Here is a 16,874-nt window from a genome sequence, read left to right as displayed (position 1 = left end):
CACTTTGTCTGGATGAATTGCCATAACACCAAAAAAGTGATGTCTCCTAGATTATATAACATTTATGGAAGTTGATAAAATTCTGGAGGTAAAAGCAAGTTGATTTTTAATTTGCTGCCTTGTCTGCATTACTGCAGTAGGTGAAAATCTTGTCTAGAGAATTGCACATAAAGGAAAGATTGAGATATGTTCCAGGGTATTGGAAAATCAAAGAGTGTATTTATCACTGATCCCACTGCAAAGTTTCATACGCTGACACTACATCTCTGGTCACCTTAAATGACTATTTTCTGAGGGTTCCTAGAAGGACACACTGTCTCCTAAATCTGAACATGAGCTGAACCATGGTCCACAGTTGATAGCAGCAGGGCCAGTACCAGAGCCTGGAAGGAGCAGCAGGCAGTACAGCTGAAAATGGGATGCTGGAGGCCAGGGCGCCCTGCCATTCCTGAGGGGTCCTTCAAGATTCTGGAAACAGTTGAATCCTGGCATTCTTGAACACCTTACTAAATAAAAGTTTGTGAGGAAGAAGAGGCAAGATTTTGAAGATTATTTGAAGAAAAATATAAAGTAGCCTTATGTAGCCTTATTTATTTATTTATGGCTATGCCATGGGACATGCAGGATCTTAGGTCCCTGACCAGGGATCAAACCCATGTCCCTTGCAGCAGGAGCACAGAGTCCTAACCACTGGACTGCCAAGGAAGTCCCTCGTGCTCTGGCTTAGTTGTTCAGCTGTGTCTGACTCTTTGCGACCCCATGAACTGTAGCCCGCCAGGCTCCTCTATCCGTGGGATTCTCCAGGCAAGAATGCTGGAATGGGTTGCCATTCCTTTCTCCAGGAGATCTTCCCAACCCAGGGATCAAACCTGGTTCTCCTGCATTGCAGGCAAATTCTTTACCATCTCAGCTACCTAGTCTAAATTAATTGACAACTTAGAAAATTACTAGATTGTTGGAAATGATTTGCTAACAAAGTTAAGAAATTAAAATGATAATAGCATTTGGCCATTAATTTAGGAATAACCGAGGAATATTCAGCCTCTTCTCCACTGCATGGAAAAAGAAAAATTTGCTAACGACAGAAATCTGGGCTTTTCAACATTTAAGGAAGAATTGGAGGCAGATTATCCAACAAAGAAAAGTGAAGAAGAAGAGTTAAAGAGTGGGCTCAGGAAAAAAAAAAAAAACACCCCAAAGAGGAGAAAATGTTAGAAAGTGCTCAGTGTTGACAAATGCCATCAAGAAGTCAAGTTGATGAAGACTAAATGCATTTGATTGATTATGAAATGTGTGGTGAAAATTGGATAAGCAGGTAGGAGTGAAGAAAGGAAATACAGGATGCTATAAGAAGCTTGAAAAGGAAAGAAAAAGTGTGGCAGTTTGGGGACATTGAGTGTCAAGAAAGGATGTCAGCATTTCTCAGGATAAGGGAGACTTGAAGCATTAGAGAAGTTAAAGTAACATTTATTAACCACCTGCTAATTTCTAGACTCTGTGTTTGAAGGTGTATTTATACATATTATCAAGTTGTAGACACTGAGGAGAAGGAGCAAAGGGAGACTGAGACATTAAAACTACAAAAAGAGGGATAAGGACCTCTCTGGTGGTCCAGTGGCTAAGACTGCTCCCAAAGCAGGGGGCCTGGGTTCACACATGTTGAACTAGATCCCACATGTTGCAACTAAGACTCGCACAGCCAAATAGATAAATATTAAAATACCATAAACTGGTTTAAACAAATTTTTTTTAAAAAAAAAAAAGAGGGATAGTTGGAGAAGCAAATCTTTAAGAGCATGGGATCGAAAGGACAGTGGATGGGAAAAGTATTCTGTGACAAAAAGTAAAACATGTTCAGGTGAGTACAAAATCTGATCAGCTTATAGACATGGGAAAGTAAAGTGAAGGGAATCCATTGCCAAATGGTTTCCATCTTCTCCTGTGGCAAGTTCTGCTATAAACTGGCAGGAGGGATGGGAAAGCAGAGAAATAGGCCCAGAAAGGGCAGGAAAGTTTGAGTTTGGGAACTGAGAGAGTGAGTTGGTTAACAACAGCTAGAAGAACTTCTGAGATTTGAGGATCTATCAGTATATTGTCAGAGTGAGTTGAATGACAATGTAGCTCAGATTGTTGAGCTTACATGAGCTGCAAGCTTTAAGATGATTGGACAGAGCTTGATAGTTTTTCTTAAACCTTCTCCAATCATTTGAGGCCCCTATAGCTTCAAACCTAAACTCAACTCATTTTGTCAGAATGGATTGCATTAAACTGATGCAACCCTCACTTTCCCTTAGATATCTATTAATTTTTTATTTCAATATCCTGAAAGTCTTTTTTTTTTTTTTGGCTGCACCTGGTCTTAATGGCAGTATGTGGGATCTTCAATTTTCATTGTGGCATGCAGAATCTAGTTCCCTGACCAGGGATTGAACCTGCATTAGGAGAGTGTAATCTTAGCCACTGGACCACCAGGGAAGTCCCTCTATTGATTGACTGATTGATTTTAAGAATGCACTGAGGGTTTAGACTTTTCAACCAGGCTTTGATCTTCTGAGGACATAGTGGAAGAGTAGCCATTGCCTGGGGTCAGGAAAAAACTATTGAAAAGAACAGCTATCTGCAGTCTTCTTCCATTCTATCTAAATTTAACAAAAACAAAACAAAAACCAGCTCACTCAGTTATTCTCATGATGGAGAAGACTATTACATGAACAGGGAAGTAATTGTACATAATTGCTACTTATAGAAAGTTCTGTAACTAAACTGACCAACAAAATTCTTGTGATGAATTTTCTCAATGAAAAGCTGCCTAGAGTTTACCAGGGGGGCCCACTCATTAGAAGGCCACACAGTCAGTGAACCATAAACTGTTGAAGCTGGACATGTTTAGAGAAAATATAATCTAAACGTTCAGAACATGTAGTTCTGAGCTTCATGATGAGTTTCCTTACCCTTTCTTTCATACAAAGTTTTATTTATTTATTTTTTAATTTTGTCCATGTTATGTAGCTCTCAGGATCTTAGTTCCCCAACCAGAGATCGAAACTGCGCACCCTGTAGTGGCATCGTGGTTTCTTAACCACTGGACTGCCAGGGGAGTCCCCAGAAAGTATTTTAAAAGTACATATTTATCATGTAGCAGATGCCATTCTAGATGAGGGAATGGCAGTTAAAGAAAAAGCCAAACATCCCTACCTTCATGGAATTTATGTTATGGTGAAGAAAGACTAATAGTAAACAAAATAAAGTACTAATTTATGGAGCGTACTAACAGATGACAAATGCCAAGAAGAAACATTAATCAGGGAAGGTAGAGGGAGAGTTCCAGGGATAGGGGAGAAAGCCATGGAGGAAGGATCCACAGAGAAGGTAACACTTGAAGAAAGACTTAATAAAAGATCCCGTGGACCAAGTCACACAAATATACAGGGAGAGTCTAAAAGACTGTCTAAACAGAAGAAGGAACCTGAGGGTAGTGAGTGCTATGTGTGACACCGTCAGTTTGGACTAAAGTCCAAAGTCTGAGCTGCCCAGGGCCTTGCAAATCAATCTAAATCTCCGAGAGCAAGTTACTCTGCAGTTTAAGGAATTACCACTAGAGGCCGACTCTTCCTTCTGGAGGTTCGTTCCCTTCACAGGGACTCCAGATGTGCAAAGCTAGAGGTTAAGTGGAAAGAAATAGGGAAATGTCTGGGATCCCAGACTTTTTAAATCTCCCCACTGCCTTCAAAATTTCAATTCTGCCCCCCCCCCAAATTTCAAGAGGTGGATGTGCAAAATCTGGGCTGCTTTTGAGCCACTACTTCTTTGCACCTGGAACCCTCATAAGAAGTCAGGCTGGGAGGCAGTCTCTTCTCCTCTGGCACTCTGGCCTGAGCACTGTCACAGTGACTGTGATCGTGGTGCCTACCATGATCCACTCAACGTGATGCCATGGGCCTTTTTTCTTATTACACCAGAAACCCATGAGCTCTCAGAAATGATAAGCTAATGTAGGGCATTGTGTCCTCACTAAAGCCAGCATCCCCAAATCTGCGGCGAGCGGAGGCTACTTTTCATTGCTGTGCATGGGCTTCTCATTGCAGCAGATTGTCTTGTTGCAGAACACAGGCTCTAGGGTGCTGCGGGCTTCAACAGGCTTAGTGGTGCTGCAGCAGTGGGATCTTCCTGGACCAGGAATTGAACCAGTGTCCCCTGCATTGCAAGGCAGATTCTTAACCACTAGACCACCAGGGAAGCCCTCCAAATCTATTCTTCTGCCTGAACTTGACCAGCCACCATCCACCTAACTCAGAAACCTGTGATTCGTCTCAGATTCTTTCATCTTGCCTCCTCTCTGTGTCCCATCAGTAATGCTGATCCTCAGTTATCCTTAGTGACCCACATCTGTGCCTTCCTCTCCTGTCCTCTTGCCCCCATCCCCACTGCAGTGGTGCAGGCAAGCCTCATCATGTGCATTACTATGGCATTCTAACAGACTTAATTGCTTCCACTGTTTCCCCTCCATAACTCGTCTTCTACATGATTGCTGGAAAACATTCAAAATATTAAATCAGCATAAAATTTGCTCAGCAGCTCCCCAGCATGTTCAGGGTGGAATACGAATGCCCTAGGATGCAAGCCCTACTCTCATTCAGCTCCTCTGTCCATTCCCAATTCTGTCCATGGCCCACTCACCTGCTGGTTCCTTTCTATTTTGAAAACTCGTGGTTCACACCCTCCCAGAAGTTTGCACTTCTATTCCCTTCATAAACTTCTTACACGGCTCTTTCATCATTGAACTGTGTATCATCATCTGCTAAGTAACTTTTCTCTTGGTTTCATTTGCTCAACAGCATAATTCCTGATACATAGTAGGAAGTCAATAAGTGGTTACTGACTAGTACTGTCGTATCTGAAAAAGTGTAGGAGAATGTGTGAAAGCTGACTGATTTAGTCATACCCGCTATATGGGAGGGCTTCCCTGGTGGCTCAGAGGTAAAGAACCTGCCTGCTAATGCAGGAGACCTGAGTTCTATCCCTGGCTCAGTAAGATCCCTCTGAGAAGGAAATGGCAACCCACTCCAGTATTCTTGCCTGGGAAATCCCATGGATAGAGGAGCCTGGTCGGCTACAGCCCATGGGGTCCCAAAGAGTCAGACATGACTTAGAAACTAAACAACAACTATACAGGAACTAGTATAATCGAGGATAAAAAGATGGAAACATAGTCTCGGACACACCAGTTTCATGAAGATCTTATTTGGGGAAGAGGACCAAGAATATTTCCTTTGACCAGTTACTGCATACCCCAAGTTGCTGAAGAGAGACAGAAGCAGAGAAGAAAGTAAGACAGTTAATTGAGGACTTGGCTCCAAACACCATCACAAAACTCAAGTTAATGTGGCTGAACCTCATGTTGTACCTTCATCCCAAAGCCCACATCTGAATCTCACCTCTAGACAGTCCAAAGTGAAGAAATTATGGAAAATATCTGCTCACAAGAAGTACCAGGAGAGTGCTTCCCTGGTGGCTCAGTGGTAAAGAATTCACCTGCCAATGCAACAGACATGGGTTCAATCCCTGTTTGGGAGGATCCCATGTGCCACGGAGCAACTGAGTCCAGCGCCACAACTACTGAATCTGTGCTCTAGAGCCCAGAAGCCACAACTGCTAAAGCCCGTGCACCCTAGAGCCCATGCTCCACAGCAAGAGAAAGTACTGCAGCGAGAAGCCCGCACACCACAGGTAGCCCACTCTTGCTGCAACTAGAGAAAAGCCAAGCAGCAACGAAGACCCAGCACAGCCAAAAATAAATAAGAAAATTATTTTTAAAAAAGAAGTACTATAAGAAAGGTGTGAGAGAATATGCATCCCATGTGCTTAGAATGGAGCTAGTCTAAGACACCCCCACTGGCCTTTCTCAGAAGGAGGTCACCCCCAGGCCTAAGCTGTCCAACAGTGTGGCCGTGTCTGAGGGCCCAGGGACACCACCACGTTTATAAGCCTGACAGTTCATTGCAACCACTCTTCTTGGCAGGGGGTGATTGAGGAGTACCAGAATTGAGAACACCTGCCCTCCACCTCAGTAGGCTTTTTGGAAAAGTGTTTTTATCTAGGACCATTTTAGGTTAAAAGATGTTCTATGTGGAACCCTAATAAAGGCTGGAGGCCTCACGTGGCCCACTCTCTGCAGGCATTTACATTCAAGGGAAAACATATCTAAACCCAAATCCTTGAAATATATATTTTCACTATAGGTTTTCTTAGAGCAGTCAGGTTTTGGAGCGCACACCTTGAGTTCTCAGTACTTATAACAGTGCCGAGCACATAGTAAGTGCTCAGTAAATATCTGTTAATAATGAATGAATACCTGTTTTTTAAACATTTATTAACAATACTTCACTCTGATTTTTAATATCTCCATTTTATGCCTATGAACTCCTCGTCTCTTGAATATACTTTGGGTATATGCTAGCACCTGTCACAGGGCTAGAATATGGTAAGAACTGATTGACTTGTTTGCTGCTGCTAAGTCACTTCAGTCATGTCTGACTCTGTGTGACCCCATAGACGGCAGCCTACCAGGCTCCCCCGTCCCTGGGATTCTCCAGGCAAGAACACTGGAGTGGGTTGCCATTTCCTTCTCCAATGCATGAAAGTGAGAAGTGAAAGGGAAGTCGCTCAGTCATGTCTGACTCTTAGCGACCCCATGGACTTCGGCCTACCAGGCTCCTCTGCCCATGGAATTTTCCAGGCAAGAGTACTGGAGTGGGGTGCCATTGCCTTCTCTGATTGACTTGTTTATGGATATGCAACTCAGCTTTTAAAAATGTAATCACTGAAAAAGTGAAAAAGGCCTTCAAGATCTGAATAGCCTTGAAGAAATTAAATGCAGAAAATATTAATTAATTATTTTATTATATTATTTTTTTATTTATTCATTGGCTGAGCCACATGGCATGTGGAATCTTAGTTCCCTGACCAAGGATCAAACCCATACCCCTTGCAGTGGGAGAGTGGAGTATACACCACTGGACTGCCAGGGAAGTTCCAGGAAAAAAATTTTAAATCAAATATGCAGAGGCAATGTAAAAGGTCATCCAAAAAAATTCTATGTAAGAGAAAGCTCCAGGTGGTGCAGTGGTAAAGAATCCACCTGCCAATACAGGAGATGTAAGAGGCTCGGGTTCAGTCCCTAGGTGGGGAAGATTCCCTGGAGTAGGAAACAGCAACGCACTCCAGTGTTCTTGCCTGGAAAATTCTATAGACAGAAGAGTCTGGCGTGATATATAGTCCAGGAGGTCACAAAGAGTCGGACATGACTGACCAAACACACACAAGGGAAAGCTCAAATGTTAATGTTAAGTCACTTCAGTCGTGTCCGACTCTGTGCGACCCCATAGACGGCAGCCCACCAGGCTCCGCCATCCCTGGGATTCTCCAGGCAAGAATACTGGAGCGGGTTGCCATTTCCTTCTCCAACGCGTGAAAGAGAAAAGTGAAAGTGAAGTCGTTCAGCCGTGTCCGACTCTTAGCGACCCCATGGACTGCAGCCTACCAGGCTCCTCTGTCCATGGATTTTCCAGGCAAGAGTACTGGAGTGGGGTGCCATTGCCTTCTCCGGAAAGCTCAAATAGGAAGCCTAATGAATCCATCTAGCCCACAGACTTTGCATCCTCAACTTGTAATTAACTCTAGTGACACCAGATGGCGATATTTTATCATGATAGATTGAAAGTGAAAGTGAAAAGTGTCTGACTCTTTGCGACTCCATGGACTATACAGTCCATGGAATTCTACCGGCCAGAATACTGGAGTGGGTAGCCGTTCCCTTCTCCACGGGATCTTTCCAACCCAGGGATCGAACCCAGGTCTCTGGCATGCAGGTGGATTCTTTAACAGCTGAGCTGCAAGGGAAGCCCATGGTAGATTGAGTCATGGCCATTTATTAATTTAATCAGCAAATGTCCAGTGGGAGGATTTTGCTAGGCACAAAGAATTCATAGTGAATAACACATAGACCTTGATATCAAAAAGTTTATAATATATTGGGAGAGTAGTTAGATATGCAGATAATGAAAAAGCACAATAATGATGATAAAAAATAATAGCTAACATTTTGAGGGATATAAGACCTGAACAAGGATGAACAAGGATGCAAATACAAAAAGTATGAAAAAGTACTTACTAGTCATCACAAAAGTGCGCTTTAAAAGGTCAATGAGGACTTCCCTGGTGGTCCAGTGGTTAAGAATCTGCCTGCCAGTGCAGGAGACATGAGTTTGATCCCTGGTCCGGGAAGATCCCACATACCGCAGGGCAACTAAGCCACATGCCCCAACCATTGAAGCCCACACTCGCTAGAGCCCATGCTTCAGACAGGAGAAGCCCGAGAACCACAACTAGAGAGGAGCTCGCACTCACCACAGCTAGACAAAAGCCTGCTTGCAGCAACAAAGACCAGAGCAGTCAAAAATAAATAACTTTTAAAAGGTCGGTGAGATACTATTATATCCCAGTAAGAATGACCAAAATGAAAAGGACTTAGAAAACCAAGATGAAGAGTCTGTGGAGCATCCGGAAACCTTACACACTGCTGTGGGGAATGTGAACTCAACAACCACTTAGAGAACTGCTTGGTCCATCCACTAAAGCTAAACTGACAAACATCCCGTGACCTAGCACTTCCACCTCTGGGTATAAACCAACAGAAGTGAGTGCTTACATGCACCAAAGAGTTGCACAGACATATTCATAGCAGGTTATTTATGTAGCAAAAAACAGAACTCAATATCCATTAATGCATGGTGCTAAGTTGAGTCAGTCATGTACGACTCTTTGTGACCCTATGGACTGTAGCCCACCAGCCTCCTCTGTCCATGAGATTCTAAGGCAAGAATATTGGAGTGGGTTGCCACGCCCTCCTCCAGAGGATCTTCCCAATGCAGGGATCGAATTTGCATCTCTTATGTTTCTGTATTGGCAGGCAACTTTTTTTTTTTTTTTTACCACTAGTGCCACCTGGGAAGCCCCATCCAGCAAGAGTACAAAATATAAATATAGCATAATATGTGTACAACATATGCAATAATTGGAATATTACACAGCAAAGAAGAATAAAATAACTGCTACCTATAGCAACAAGGATGAATCTCACTAAATATAATGTTGACTGAAAGAAGCTAAACCTCAAAGAGCATATACTATATGATTACATTTATGTGATGTTCAAGAACAGGAAAACTAATCCATTAGGGTGAAAGTCAGAATATTGGTTATTTGGGGGAGCAGAGTAATATTGAGAGGAAGGGGATGAAAATGAGCCATCTGTTGTACTAGAAATATTCTGCATCTTGATCAAGGCTGTATACTCAGGTATATATAGATGTAAAATTTTACTAAGCTATAAAAGATTTGTGTACTTCATCAAATATAAGTTATTCATCAATAAACAAAAAGAAATCAATAATTAACATCACTGAATGTTTATTAGATGCAAGGCATTTTGTCAATATGTGTATTATCTCAGTCATCACAGTAATTCTTTTCCCCAGTCCTATTGAGACATAATTGACATATAACATTGCATAAATTTAAGGTATACAAGGTAAAGATTCAATATATGTATATATTACCAAAGGATTACCACAATAAATTAGTTAGCACACCCATCATCTAACAGAGTTATCTAGTGTGTGTGTGTGTTGAGAACTTTTAGGATCTATTCTGTTAGCAACTTTCAAGTATACAATACAGTCTTATTAACTACAGTCACCATGCTGTGTATTAGACCCCCCAGAACTTAGTCCTCTTGTAATTGGAAGTTTTTTTCTCTTTGACCACAGGCTTCCCAGGTGGCTCAGTGGTAAAGGATCTGCCTGAGAATGCAGAAGATGCAAGAGACTCATGTTTGATCCCTGGGTCAAGAAGATTCCCTGTAGGAGGAAATGACAACCTGCTCCAGTATTCTTGCCTGAAGAATTCCATGGGCCGAGGAACCTGGCAGGCTACAGTCCATGGGATTGCAAAGAGTTGGACATGACTGAGCACGCATGCCACATCCACGCCATAACTGGTATCACGTGGCATGCGTCTTTGTTGGACTTATTTCACTTAGCGTAATGTCCTCAAGTTTCATCCATGTTGTTGCAAATGGTAGGTTTTTTTATGGTTAAATAAAGTTGTATTGTGTTCCCTTTTCTCCACATCCTTGCCAGCACTTGTTATTTCTTGTCTTTTTAATAATATACATTCTGATAGGTATGAGGTGATCTCATTGTGGTTTTGATGATGATTAAAGTCATCACAATATGAGCATGCTAAGTCACTTCAGTCATGTCTTGACTCTCTACAACCCTATGGACTGTAGTCCGTCAGGCTTCTTTGTCTGTGGGATTCTCCAGGCAAGAATGCTGGAGTAGGTTGCCATGCCCTCCTCCAGAGGATCTTCCTGACCCAGATGTAGAACCCAGGTCTCTTATGTTTCCTGCATTGGCAGGTGGGTTCTTTACCACTAGCGCCACCTGGGAAGAGGGTTGTGCAATTACTAATCCCAGTTTACAGATCAGGAAGCTGAGACTTAGAGAACTCAGTAACTTGTCCAAGTGTGTGTAATAAGCATGTGGCAGAGAAAGAACCTAGACAGATCTGGTTATATAGTCCAAGGTCTAGTCCATTACTTAATGGGTTCACCACTGTACAAGGCCCAGGAGGAGGGATGAAGTCTGTCTTTGGGGATGTAGATTAGCAAAAGCTTCAAGGAAAAGGAGGAAACAGTTTGAACCAAACAAGTGAAGCAAAATTTCCTTGCTTCCTACTGGAACTATGGAATCCTGGGTTTGAAAGGCGTAGCAATCATCTCACGTCATCTGCTTAGTCGCTCAGTTGTTCTGACTCTTTGAGGCCCCATGGACTGGAGCCCGCTGGGATCCACTATCTGGACGTTTCCAGGCAAGAATACTGGAGTGGGTTACTATTACCTACTCCAGGGGATCTTCCTGACCCAGGGATGGAACCCGAGTCTCTTATATCTCCTGCATTGGCAAGCAAGTTCTTTACCACTAGCGCCACCTAGGCATTCATCTGCTGCTGCTGCTGCTGCTGCTAAGTCGCTTCAGTCGTGCCCGACTCTGTGAGACCCCATAGACGGCAGCCCACCAGGCTCCTCAGTCCCTGGGATTCTCCAGGCAAGAACACTGGAGTGGGTTGCCATTTCCTTCTCCAGTGCATAAAAGTGAAAAGTGAAAGTGAAGTCGCTCAGTCGTGTTTGACTCTTATCGACCCCATGGACTGCAGCCTACCGGCTCCTCCATCCGTGGGATTTTCCAGGCAAGAGTACTGGAGTAGGTTGCCATTGCCTTCTCCAAGGCATTCATCTAGTCTAGTCCAATTCTTTATTTTTTTTTCTGAAGGAAATAAAGCTGAGTGACAGTGAACATTCATTTAATGCTAGCAAAGAATAGAGTTAAGGCAAATTGGTAAATAGCTGACCTTAACCAGAGAGATTAAATAACTGTCCACAGACCCCCAGAAGTGAGTGGTGGAGCCAGTATCTGAATCCTGACAGGGTGACCGCAGAACCTGTTCTCTTAACTGCTGTGCTATATGGGGTTCTGACTCCTAGCCCTGTTCTCCACCTACTGCCTCAGCTGCCTCCCCACAATACACTGAAAAGTCAGCACATTCAGAGAGATTAGAGTGGTCACTGTCAGCTGGCGGTGGGGAGGTAGAGAGGGAGACTGGCGTGCTTGCCATTTCCAGTCAGGTCAGATCCACATGCAGACAAATCGGGCAGATGACTGAGAATCGCTGATCAAAGTCGACTTTGAGCAGAAAGCAAGCAGCACTGGGAAACCACCTTACGTAAACCGACAAATGGGACTTATCACAAACTTGATGGCTTAAAACAACAGAAATCCATCACCTCTTAGTTATGGAGACCATAATTCCACACTGTAAGTTTAAAACTTCCATCTTACAAAGACCCACTCGGATCATCCTGATAATCTCCTTATTATGAGCTACTTAATTTAGTCACATGTGTTTAGTCGTGTCTGACCCTGCGACTCCATGGACTGTCGCCCACCAAGCTCCTCTCCCATGGAATTTCCCAGGCAAGAATACTAGAGCGGGTTGTCATTCCTTCTCCAGGGGATCTTCCTGACCCAGAGATCAAACCTCCATCTCCTGTGTCTCCTGAATCGCAGGCAGAGTCTTAACCCGCTGAGCTACTGGAGAAGCCCAATTTAGTCACGTTACCATATAAAATAGTATTCACTCTTTTTCCAAATAAAGTAACACAAGTTTCAGAGCTTCGGGTTTGATCTCCTTGGGTGGGCATTACTCAGCCTACTACTTTTCAAGCCCTAGAACTAGAGAAAGATAGATTTAAAAATAAAAAACCCTCTCTAACAACTCACTAAAAATATCACCACCATCAAAAAGAATTCCTCTCTTAAACTCTGTTCAATCTGGCTTTTTCCCTCACCATCCTCTGAAAATACCCTTAGGTAGGCTGCCAGATCCAGCAATGATGTCTCAGTTCTTTATGCTATTGCAGTAGCACTTGACACAGCGGAGCCCTTCCTCCTGGAAACGATACTCCTTCATCTCCTCCTGCTCTACTGGCTACTTCTTTTCAGTCTTCTCTTCCATATAGTCAGCTTCATACACCTCCTGAGCATCAGAGTGCCTGAGGCTCAGTCCTTGGACCTCTCTCTGTCTGTATCTATTCTTGTATCTATCTATATCCTGAATGATATAATCCAGCCCTCCAGCTTTAAAACCTCTGATGCACTGATAATTCCCAAGCTTAAATCTCCATTGTAGTCTCCCCTCTAAACAGCCAACGTTAGAATAGAATAGCTAGTTGAATGTCTAACAGGGATCTCAGTCCTAACACACCCCAACCTGACCTCTATTCTGCTCCCCTCCCCAAACCAGCTGTTCCCCCAAATGTTCCCAATCCTAGTAGAATATACTACCCATTCACTCAGTCTAAGAAACTCAGGGTCATCCTTGACCTCTCTTTTCTCATATCCTACAGCCAATCTACCAGCAAATGTTACAGTTTCTATCGTTTTTTAAAATTCTGACTCCTGTGACTTCTGTCCACCTTGACCACCATCATCTCATCCAAGCCTCCGTTACTTCTTGCCTGAACTGTTACAATCGGTCTCCCAGCTTTTCCCCAGACCTCTTGCAATCTAAATAACCACAGAGACTATTTTCAACACAAACCTCATCACGTATTTCCTTTCTCTTCTCCACATGTTCCAGTAGTCTCCCATCATATTTAAAACAAAATCCCAAACCCTTCCCATAGTCCATAATGTGTCTCCAACTTCATTCCTTAATTGTTCCGAGCTTGGCTTCCTGTTGTTCTTCGAACTTGCTGTTCCCATCCCCACCTGCAGGCCGTGTTCTTCCTGTTCCTCTCCTGGACCACTCTTCCCGGCATGGGGGAGAGTTTCCTCAGCCGTTCCTCGACTACATCCAAGTCTGTCCAGTTGTCATTTCCTCAGGGAGACCTCTCCTGACACCCTACTTAATCGCATTTCTGTCACCTCTTGCCTCATCTTATAATTTATTTTCTCTAACAAATTACATGTATAATATTAATATGTATTTCTTTGTTATAATATGTACTATAATTACAAGACATATATGTCCTTATAATATGTATTAATTGTTACATGTATTTATTTGTCTACTTGACTTCTTTCTATCTCCCTGCTATAATATTGGTTTTCTGAAAGCACGGACTGTGCCTCTCTTTGTACATCACCAGCTTTTCTAGTACCTAATTCAGACCCTGAGAGAATAGGAGCAAGGAGCCATTTTTAAATGAATGAATGAATGAGTGAGTGATTTCAAGATTTCAGAGGGTACCAGCTTGAACTCTCCCACCCCCTTGGCTGAATGTCAGCTCTGCCCAATGGGGCAAGTGCCTCCACCCCCTAACTGAGCTTTCCAGCCAGCCTCCTGGGGAAGTGGGCAGGGGGCCTCCAAGTAGAAAAAGCTACTGGAAGAGCAGAGCTAATAATGGATTGTTCTTCTGTTACAGCAACTGCTGTGACATGCAAATGCTATGTTGTTTAAAAAAAAAAAAAAAGTAACCTGTTGTGATTCTTTGTGACTTCTTTGCATACAAAGCTTTATTTAATGCCCACTCCAGGCAGCAGTTGAGAAAGAGCTCAGCCTCAGGGTCAGTGCTGTCTGAGCGGCTTCCAGGGGTCTCTGTGGTTTACAGGGCCAAACCTATGCCTTCCTTCCACTTCAGACACTGCTTTGCCATCACCACCATTCCCAAAGAAAATCGGTGCTGGCCTGGGGGCCAGGAGAAACCCACAGAAAACACAGAAGCTGTTAATAAACAACTGAGCTCCCCCAGGCTGGTGAGGGGTAGCCAAATCCCCTCTCCCTGAGGGGTGGGTGGAGGCCCTAAGCTCTGAGCTGGGAGAGAAGAAATCTCCTACCTTGAGCTGCAGTGCCCCAGTTGTGCTCGCATGACAACCCTGGTGGGGCCTCACAGAAATAAAGATCACTGGATTTCAGGGGAAAAAAAAAAAAAAACACACCAAAATTTTCAAGGCAAGCCTCAATTTGAATTCCCAAAAGTACATGGTTGTTATTGTTCAGTCACTCAGTTATGTCCGACTCTCTGAGACCCCATGGACTGCAGCACACCAGGCTTCCCTGTCCATCACCAACTCCGGGAGCTTGCTCAAACTCATGTCCATCGAGTTGATGATGCCATCCAACCCTCTCGTCCTCTGTCATCCCCTTCTCCTCCTGCCTTCAATCTTTCCCAGCATTAGAGTCTTTTCTAATCATTCGGCTCTTCGCATCAGGTGGCCAAAGTATTGGAGCTTCAGCTTCAGCATCAGTCCTTCTAATAAATATTCAGGATTGATTTCCAAAGTACATTGCTAGCTATGTAGTCTCGGCAGAGTCACTTACTGAGCCTCAGAATTCCCTGTCCGTAAAGTCAAGGTAACATCTGTCTCTCAGGGCTGTTTTAAGGCTGGAATTCCAGGGTCTGGAAGATCCCCTGGAGAAGGAAATGGCAACCCACTCCAGTATTCTTACCTGAAGAATTCCATGGACAGAGGAGCCTGGTGGGTCACAAAAGAGTCGGACACAACTGACATGACTTAGTGAGCCCATGCTCTAACCCAGCATAGGATCGCAGTGACTAGTACTCAGCATGATTAAACTTAGGCAGCCTTTATGAAGGCATGGGGAGTAAAGAGGACCACAGTCATGGCTGGGACACAGGACAGCCCATGATATGATTGGCACCGGAGTGTAACCAGCCCGCTCTATCAAAGCTACGGAATCACAGGATGATAGAGTCACAAAAGGCTTCGGAGACGCTAAACAAACAAACAAAAAGCCTTACATTTCACAAAAGAAGAAATGGGCCCAGAAAGATAAAATGATGTGGGAACTTCCCTGGTGGTCCAGCAGTTACGCCTTCACATTTCGATGCAGGGAGTGTAGGTTCCATCCCTGGTGGAGGAGCTAGGATTCCACATGCTTTGCAGCCAAAAACCAAAACATAAAACAAGCAATATTGTGACAAATTCAATAAAGACTTTAAAAAGGGTCCTGTTCCCCACCTCAATCACGTCCCTCATCCCTGTTCTCTAATTTTCCTTCCTGTATCCATTACGCTTGGGACCGGGAAGCGCCCAGCTCTCCACCCTCTCCCCAAAGAACAGCTCAGCCCAGTGGCCCATGGACCTGTCGCAGCAAAGCATGCTTCCTGGAGGTGACTGCAAAGTGGGTCTGAGGAGCCCTGTGCTTGGGTTTCCAGTTGAGACCTTTGCAGGGCTTCTGACTCCTTTCCTGTCCTCTGGAGTCCTTATTTAGGCTCGTTAGTGATGCCATATAAAGTATCCATAAATTGAAAACTAGCTTACCACAAGAGATCTCTTAGGTCAAAGGCCACATGCCTGGAATTGCCTGTATATCCCTTTCATCTCTCTGCTCCTTCTTCAAATGTGTTTGTGTGTGTGTGTGTTTAAAATCATCTCTTCTGCTGAGCACTTCAAATGAAGGAATCATTCTGAAGTGGGACTCAAATCCTCGGTTGCCCCTCATTGGCAGTGTGACCCCTCTGTGCCTCAGTTTTCTCATCTGTAAAATGGGAGCCATCATATTCTCTTTCTCAGTTATTGTATGAGATTGTGAATTGATAAATGCAAAGTACTTATACACACATCTGGAAAAAATAAACCCTCAGTAAATATTGTCTATCGTTATGATGATGAAGATGATGATGAAGATGGACCTCTCCCATTTTTAACAGGAATCTACCATGGTACTCCAACTGTCCCACAAGATGTATTTCTCCTTCTTTCTGTCCATAACTAAGTATACTTTAATGCATTATCTAATATAATCCTCATCACTATTGGTTCTCTTGACTAGGGATCAATGTCTGATTTAGACAGCAGATCCCAGCTGGGCAGGAACCAGACCAGGTTAACTCTCTGAGCCTTTCTCCTCTCCTCTGTCTAATGGATCTAATCCATGTGACTTGCTTAAAGTATCAAATAGCATCATAGAATAAATGACAAATAATACTGTCACTCTTATTCCTGGTTATCTGTCTGTGTAAACTGACTAGTATGAGGTTTATTATGAGAAATTGTCCTTGCACTTCCCTGGTAGTTCAGGAGTTAGGACTCCATGCCCTCACTGCTGAGGACCTGGAATGAAGATTGCACAAGCCAAGTGGTATGGCAGAAAGAAAAAGAAATTGTCCTTTTATAGATAAAAACATTCAAATATCAGCACTTTTATGTGACTCAATCTTATAATAGTAACATTGATTGTAATGAAACCAACACTAGCGGCCAACATTTATTTAATGCTTCTATATG

This window comes from Bos javanicus, chromosome 15 (genome assembly GCF_032452875.1).
Source record: "Bos javanicus breed banteng chromosome 15, ARS-OSU_banteng_1.0, whole genome shotgun sequence".
In the NCBI taxonomy this organism is placed as follows: Eukaryota; Metazoa; Chordata; class Mammalia; order Artiodactyla; family Bovidae; genus Bos; species Bos javanicus.
This window is presented reverse-complemented; position numbering follows the sequence as displayed.